Source organism: Solanum pennellii, chromosome 10 (assembly GCF_001406875.1).
Source record: "Solanum pennellii chromosome 10, SPENNV200".
NCBI lineage: Eukaryota > Viridiplantae > Streptophyta > Magnoliopsida > Solanales > Solanaceae > Solanum > Solanum pennellii.
Genome location: NC_028646.1, coordinates 53893401 through 53902438, shown reverse-complemented (window position 1 = coordinate 53902438; position 9038 = coordinate 53893401). Strand labels below are relative to the sequence as shown.

The 9038-nt window shown below is 36.7% G+C and overlaps 1 long non-coding RNA gene across 1 annotated transcript; it reads right to left on the bottom strand.

Moving 5' to 3' along the window:
* Positions 1-608: 608 nt before the first annotated feature.
* On the bottom strand, positions 609-3541 carry LOC107032090. The gene is made up of 2 exons (XR_001458312.2): positions 2727-3541; positions 609-907 (listed from the first exon to the last, which is right to left on the bottom strand). It is a non-coding gene; the product is annotated as an uncharacterized LOC107032090 (long non-coding RNA).
* Between the last annotated feature and the right edge of the window lie 5497 nt (positions 3542-9038).

Genomic DNA, 9038 nt, shown 5'->3' with positions numbered 1-9038 from the left:
ACATCAGCCGTCTCTAGGTCTTCTTTTTCTTCTTACTCCATCATCCGTTCTTCTTTTCTTTTTCTTTTTTTTGTTTTTGTTCATTGTTCTATTACATCATATTAATGGATCCTTTTACTAATAGAAGGATTTATGATTCGGACGATAAAAATTGGAAAGAAAATAGAAAAAAGTTTTTGCATGATCCTATGAATGTTCGGAAGGATTCAAACAAAGATTTTTGGCGAATCATCTAAATCAAAAGTTGACAAAATACACCAAAAAGAGAGAAAAGAAGCAGCAACCATTGTTGTTGAAATTAGTAAAAATTTTAGTAAAGGAATCCCATATGTATCATGAATTTTTGAAAATTGTTATCATGTATCAGTCAATAAGTTTAATAACTGGATGTTCATAAAAATGTCTTCAAACTAGATGATATAATCTTGAATTTTCAAAATTTGAAATTGTTATCCAATTAGGTGCTGAATTAATGCTTATTAATGAACTGTTACCATAATTTAAGCTGATTTAGATAACAAATTTAAATGTTCCGTTTTTTCCCCCTTTTAATCTTAACAGTTTTAAGTTACTGTGTATCATTTACCATGTATCACAACATACTAATGTATCACGCCACAGCAACTTTAAGGGATTATTAGTAAATACTAAATTTGTCGGGACAGAATGTAATTATTGTATTACACTATGGGATTCCTTAAATTTATACATACAAAAATGACCAGGGCTTAGGCCCAAAAGAACAAAACACAAGACTTAGTAAAATTTGAGCTTTTAGCTCAAGCCTTCAACTCCTTGGATTTTGGATCTTTCCAACTCCGAAACCTGTACGTCTATTTTTGATCGAGGTTTGAGTCTTCATGGCTAGACTAAAGAATGTGAAGAGGAGGAATGGAGTCCAAATGAACTTGATAGGAGTGTCACATGCAACAACAAATGAAGGAGAGGAATTAGTATCTATTCACACAATGACTAAGCTTAGAAGCAAAGTTTTAATCACTGAATAGCCAAGACACAACGATGGCCTAGAAAAAAATGCGAGCAAACAAAAATCTCAAGCTAAAATGAAGCGGTTTAACATAGTGAAAATAAAGCAAGGTGATAAGGAATTTTAAATTCAAACAACTGATCCTTTCAGATTCAAGCAAATTTAGTGAACAAATCTGTAAATTCTTTCAAGAAGCTCCAGCAGGTAATAAAAAGTTGGCAATTCCAAAATGTCGAACAAATCCCAATGGAGTAAATAATGTCACATCAAGACAAATGATTTTCATGTGAAGGGAACTATCAAACTTGAGCTTTGAAAATGAAACAATTATTTGAATAATAATGCCAAACAAAGTACCCACATGATGTTGAAAGTGTATATAATATAAAACAAAGAAAAAGAGAGGGAGGGGTGATCAGAAACGAAGCATGCACAATTACTGGGCAAAGAAACAAAACAATCAACAATTTTGATGAAGTAATCCACAGGAGATGGCTTCTACTTAATAATCATTACTAAAGGGGATAGCAAATAGTAAGTGTATGAACTCAAAACGAACACCTAGCGTAGCATTTCTACTAGCTGAAATTGCACCAATACAAACATACAAATCATGTCTACAAACTATAATTTGCACTACTGCCTCACTGAGATACCAGGCAATCAAGGCTTATTTTTTTATGAACAAACAATAGCGCTATGGAAAAGCTTGCCAACGGGTAATTTGAGGACAGCGCAAACTTCGAAGATCAAATCATTTTCATAAAAGACAAGCACTACCTTTTAATGCGTTCAAAATCTGCCGATCGAAAGTATGCTAATGAGAAATGAATAACGAGCAATGAACGGGCAAAAGTACTTCTTATCACATTAAAGAAAATGATTCCTATGACACTGAAAAGAGGCTTGCAACTTTATATCAAACATTTCCAAAAGAAATATATATTAAATCGGCAAGATAAGAATAAAAGACCAGTTGGGTATCATATTTTCCTAAAAAAGTAAGTGAAGGAGGCAAGAATTGTTGAGCCTCAGTACCCAACAACGGATTCATAAAGTATCACAATGAACTGCAAAGCTAGACTCAATAACGAACAAATAAACACGAAGCCAATTAGTCCAAACCTAGTCGACTAACTTCACCAAACACACATGGATAATACCACATATCCATAAGGGCACACAACTGATAATCTTTAGAATACACCTTTGTTTTCATTAATGCGAGATAAGACAGTGAACATAAAATGCGAAAAGGGGAGGGCACGTCACCCATCATATTTAATATCAAATTTTGACAGCAATCGATAACCATAGCGGACAACATCACGTTAAAACAGCAACGACACGAAAGATACCGAAATAGTAGTGTGACTTCGTTATACATGCTAGCCGATCAATTTTTGAAGAAAATTCAACATATAATGAAACAAATCTCGAAATAATGACAACCCTAAATTGCATTTAACAACATTCGGACAATAGCTATGAAGAAAAGGATATCAAAATGCATTCAAGAAAAACAAGACAAATAAAAGTACTAGCCAAAATATTGCAGAACCTTGCAACAGAATCATGACTAACAACGTCGGGGTAGTTGATATTACGTGCTTAGTGTAAAAACAACCAATCAGACGACAAAGTCTCAACCGACAAACAACCTAATCACGGTTTTGGCATCATCAAACAGAAAATGAGAAGGAGTCGGAAGGGAAAAGCTTAACAGAAAGAATATTACCTCTCTTCGAGCAGCGTCTGGGACAAGGCAAGCTGAGACACGACAACGATTTCACCACCAAGAGTTCAAGATAGAGTTCAGAAAATGGATTCAAAGACACATCAAATGTGAACCCGATTCTTTCCGTCTTGAAAGTGTCTTTGTATATATATGTTACTATTTGTATGAATGTTTTAGTATTCTTACTCAAAAATCATAAACAAGTGAAGCTAAGAGGTTTCTCTCCAACTTCGCTTCTCTGCTTCTGCTTATCAAGAAAATCCAACCAAAACCTATTCTCCCAAAAATCAGGAAAAAAAATCCCCCACTTTCAAATGGCAAAAGAGAATATATATAGGGACAGATTAGGGTTCCCAATTTCTTGAGAAATGTCGAATCAACCCTTGATCCCTTCCAAAATTTGAAAATCCAAATTCTTGCACCAATTTGGAATCAACAACTTTTCTGATATTTTCGACCCCAAGCTACGAATGGAAAGGAGATGGACGCTTGGGATCAATCCCAAACGTCCTTGCTCCGACATGGAGCGACCTCGCGCTAAGGAGGTCGGTTTTGCGTGATTCGTTTGCTGTTGGAATCGTATGCCCTTGAAAGCGATGGGGAGAAGAAAACAAAAGGGGGCTGAGTACTATCTCTTGTGCCGCTGCTGCTTTTCCGTTGATTCGATCTCGCGTGATGAAGAGAGTGTGCAGCGTCGCTCACAACGTTCACTCGTCTGAAGGAAGCTCTAATTTGGCGTTGCACGCGTTTTCCTGTTCTGAGAGAAGGGAGAAAGGTTAGGGACAGGTTAGAAGGATTGGGTTGGGCTGAAGAAATGGAGTGGATTAGATTGTTGGAAATGTTTCCAATTAAAATTGGGTCTGGATCGGTAAAAAATTGGGTTTGCTGGCCTTAGAAAAAAAAGAAAAGAACTTAGACAAGGCAATGGGCTGCCGAATGCTTACAGCCCAAAGTCTTGATCTCAAAATGAAGTGAGGATAACAAAGCCCCAAATTCACTTCAAACGTAACTAAATTTTAAATTAAATGTTAGACTAGGTCCCAGTTTGCATTAGACGAATTTACATAAATTAAATAAGAAGCTTCTTAATCCTAACAAAATAAAGTAAATAACTTAATTATAAAAAGATCAAAACAATTATAAACTAATTAATTCAAAATTTGGACCATCATTAAAACTAAAATAAAATATTTAACTGAAAGCAATATTTATTTATTCCTTTTTTTAAAGACAAATTTCCAAACTCACAAAATATTATAAATTTTATGCAAAGCAAATGTATCATTTAATCACTATAAAGATCGACACAACTAGCTAAAATAACTTGCAAAATATGTATATATGTATACGTATATTTTAATTTTATAAGACTAATTATTTTAAATCATTTGAAATTGAAGAAGCTCGAAAATTAATTTTGTCAGGAAGAGTCAAAATTGGGTTTCAACAACACCTTTTAAAATCATTTATAAATCCTAAGACGATCCTATTAGGTATTGTCACAACCCATACCCTAGATTGACCTAAATTCAGATTTTGCAGAACTGCAGGTGCCATCTACGAGGCCACCTACAGAACGTAGTTAGGACCATGCTCCGTGGACTAGGTCAGTCGATCTTGTTCCACAGACGACGACCACGACCTACGGACCGTAGGTAGGACCACGGTCCATCGATCTTGGTCCAAACACCCATTCGTAGAACCACACGACGACATGGTTCTACGGACCGTAGATAGGACCATGGTCCGTGGACCAGGCCCGTCGATCTTGGTCCATAGAAGACGGCTAGGACTTATCAACCATATTTAGGACCACGGTCTGTGGACTAAGTCCGTCGGTCACCCCGACAACAGTTAATTCAAGGGTCTTTTGGTCTTTTACTATTTCATTTATCTCCTAAGCTACGTCGTTTAGACCCCAAATTATGAGGTTTTAGTTAGTTTAAGCCTAGAAACATCTAAAACTTACCTAAGTCAAATAATTAATCAACACAAAGAAAATTAGAAGCAAGAAAGGAGAAAAAAGTTAAGAATCCTAGTTCAAGAATGCAACAAAGTTCCACTAGCTCCACTCCCAAAATATATATATTTTTCTGTGGAATTTATCACCAGGTACGTGAGATTTCACTAGTGGCTTCCTTTTACCCATTGAGTCCTTAGTTTTCAGTCAGATTCTTGATTCTCATATCATGATTAAACCTAGAGTTTCTAGAACTTCAACAGAATATCATGAATTAGTTAGTTATATGTTCCAAATCAGATTACCATGTTATACTCAGATTATTGCATGAATTTCATAACCCCAGCTATGTATTTCTTTAGTTCTTGAATTATGCATTGCTAGGTAAGATATTTCAGTTATTTAGTTATATATAATGCATACTTATCTGATTAAATGTTGCATTCTCAGTTTGCATGTTCTATTTTGAGCTATCCAGTATTTACAGAAATTCAATCATAATATGTTAATCACTTAATTCATTAGAAGTAACATTATACCTAGTTGGACTAAGGTTCAGTGTACCCAATAGTCCCAACAGGTTGTAAGTCCCCTCTGTTGGCATCAATTTAGTAATCACGCCTGCATGCCTTTATACCTCTGGCATGGTATATTAGGTCCTTTCAATGGGGCGTATATACATCGGAATCAATATTTAGCTCATGTGATTTCATTATCGGTTATTAGTAGCTCCCACAGTTCAGTCAGACTCTATTGCATTGACCATATTTAAAGTTCAGTTAGTATTCACTCTCAGTATGTTATAAATTTGGTCATTGCATCCAGTTAGCTAAGAATTCAGTTCATCATGTTCATAATACTAAACTTGCTTTTGTGCTTGTTCAGTTATGTTTTATTTTAGCTTTACTCTATCCTACATGCTTAGTACCTTTCAAGTACTGATGCATACGTGCGCTACATCTTCTCGTGATGTAGGTTCACATGCTTAACATCCAGATCATGCTTAGATCAATTCCCGGTCTCCATTTTAGAAGAATCAGTGGTGAGTCCTCATTCTCCGAGGACGATAGTCATGAGTTTATTTTAATATTTTAGTCCATTAGTTTCAGTTTTTGCTAGACTTAGCTGGGGCCTATCCTAGCATTTCTAATCAATTAGAGACTTATTTTAGACAAAGTTAGTTTTATCTAAGTATTGTTTTAATACTTCTTTGTATTAAACTCATTAGTTTTCATATATCTCAGTTTTAACATATGGGCATTCCTTATATTTTCATTTTAAATTATGCTTTTAGCTTCCGCATCAATTTCTTATCTTTAGTATTCTCATGATCATGCCAATAGGGTTAGCTTGGGATCACTTGTGGACGTAGGTCCCGTGTCCGCGTCTCAGGGGTAGCTCGGGGAATGACAAACTTGGTATTAGAGCACTAGGTTTAAGAGTCCTAGGATGTTTGTAAAGTCGCAGTAAGTAGAGTCTTTCTTATGGGTTTGAAGTGCACCACATCTAATGACAGGGAGACTATGAAGTTTACTAGGAAAGAAAAACTTTACTTTCTTATTACTCTTATCGTACATAAGGTATGATCTAATTCCATTCTATGTTGACGTTTTACGTTTCAGATCATTTATCCTCGTAGAGCTAACGCAAGGAATGCAAATGCCAGGAATGAAAATGCAACTCCTCCAGTCCCAGACCAGGAAGTCTCTAATGCTGAGTTTAGGAATGACATTCAGATGTTGGCTCAGAGTATGGCCATTCAGAACAATCGGGTTCAAGCTCCTGTGAATGTTAATGGTGGATCAGCATCATCAAGGGTCCGTGACTTTGTTAGGATGAATCCGCTAGAGTTCTTAGGATCGCAGACTAATGAGGATCCCCAAAATTTCTTAGAAGAGATCAAGAAGATATTTGAGGTGATGCAGGTCACTAGGAATGATCGGGTTGAGTTGGCATCATACCAGCTGAAGGATGTGGATCATATCTGGTACACTCGGTGGAAGGAAAATAGGGGTACAGATGCCACTCCTATTAATTGGGATTGCTTTAGTGAGACCTTTCTGCTTAATAGAGTTGAGAGAAGAAAAGACTCAGGAATTCCTAAATTTAAGGAAGGGAAGCATGATGGTCCAAAATTATGGGCTCAAGTTTAACCAACTCTCCAGATATTCTCTTCACATGGTTACTGACTCTAAGGCTCAGATGAATAAGTTCTTGTATGGGGTGTCAGATTTTGTAAAAACTTAGTGTAGATATGCTATGTTACAGAGAAATATGAACATCTCTATGCTATTACTCACGCTCAGCATGTTGAGGGTGATAATCTTAGGGAACATGACTAGGAAAATAAGAAGGCTAGGACTGGGAACAATGGCTATTCTAATCAGAAATCGGGTGGTGGAAATTTCTCGCAGATTCAGCAGAAACTTTCAGCCCCAGCCCCTTCATTAGGTAGTGTTCCATCCTCCAAGAACAGGTATAATAAGAAGGTTAGGGCACCAGCCTCTAAGTCTCAGGGAAGTGTTTCAGCAACCAAGACTTATCCCACTTGCCCTAAGTGTAGTAAGAACCATCCAGGTGAGTGCCTCACTAGTAAAGATGCTTTGGGTCCGATCAATCTGGTCACAGGTTGATGAATTGTCCTTCTAGACAGGGTCAAGCAGGTGGTAATAGTACAATTTAGTCTACAACTTCAACAACACCAGCAAGTCGCCCAACTAAGTAGGTAAATCATTTGGTACAGGTGGTGGTCAGCGCCAGAGCAAGTTGTATGCTCTTCAGGCTTGCTAGGATCAGAGAGGTTCTCCTTATGCCGTCACTGATATGTTACGAGTTTTAGACCTTGATGTTTATGCATTGTTAGATCCAGGGGATACTCTTTCTCTTGTAACTCCATACATAGAAATCCAATTGAGTGTTAGTCCAGAAACTATCTCAGAACCTTTCCTAGTCTCTACTCCTGTTGGTGACCCAGTTATAGCTAGACGGGTATACAGATATTGCCCTATCACAGTCTCTTAGAGAGTCACCTCAGCAGATCTTGTAGATTTAGAAATGGTAGACTTTGATGTCATTCTAGGCATGGATTCATTCCAATCTTTTTATGCCTCACTTTTATTGTAGAATTAGGATTGTTTGTTTTCAGTTTCCAAGTGAACCAATATTAGAGTGGAAAGGTAGTAGCTTAGCGCCTATGGGTCGATTCATTCCTTACATTAAGGCTAGAAAGATGATCTTTAAGGGTTATCTCTATAATCTAATTCAGCTTAAGGTATCTAGCTCTGAAACCCCAACTCTTGAGTCAATTCAAGTATTTTGTGAGTTTCAAGAAGTATTTTCAGAAGATCTTCCTGGAGTCCCTCCCGAAAGGAAAATCAACTTTGGATTTGATCTCCTTCCAAATACCCAGCCTATTTTTGTTCCTCCTTACAGAATGGCTACAATAGAGAATTGAAAGACAAGTTTAAGGACGTTCTCGATAAGGTCTTCATTAGACCTAGTATATCTCCATGGGATGCACCACCGTTGTTCATAAAGAAGAAAGCTGGCTCTCTCAGAGTGTGCATTGACTATAAACTGTTTACAATCAAGAATAAGTATACCATCCCCATGATTTATGACTTGTTCGACTAACTTCGTGGTGCTAGTTACTTATCAAAGATATATCTCACATCGAGTTATCATCAGCTTAGAGTAAAAGATAGTGACATTCCAAAAAAAACCTTCAGAACTTATATAGTCATTAAGAATTTGTAGTTATTCATTTTGACTAACCAATGCTCCTGCAACATTCATGGATTTGATGAATAGAGTGTTCAAACAGTACTTGGACTTGTTCGTTATTGTCTTTATTGATAATATCCTCATTTACTCTAGGAATGAGAAAGAACATGCGAGTCATTTGAGAAATGTTTTGTAGACTCTCAAAGATCGCCAGTTTTTCGCTCAGTATAGCAAATGTGAGTTCTTGTTGCATTCTGTTGCTTTCCTTGGTCACATTGTATCTAGCGAGGGGATCTGAGTGGATTTGCAGAAGATTGAAGCGGGGAAACAATGGCCCATACCTACCTCTTCTACAGATATTAGAAGTTCTTAGGTCTAGCGGGTTATTGTAGAAGGTTCGTGGAAGTATTCTCATCCATATCTTCACCATTGACTAGGTTAACTCAAAAGATGGTCAAGTTTCAATGGTCAGATAATTGTGAGAAAAGCTATGCAGAATTGAAAACTAGATTAAATACATCTTCTGTCTTGACTGTACGAGAGGGTTCAAATGGTTATGTGATCTATTGTGATGTATCCAGAGTTGACCTAGGTTGTGTGTTATTGTAGTGAGATAAGGTTATAACTTA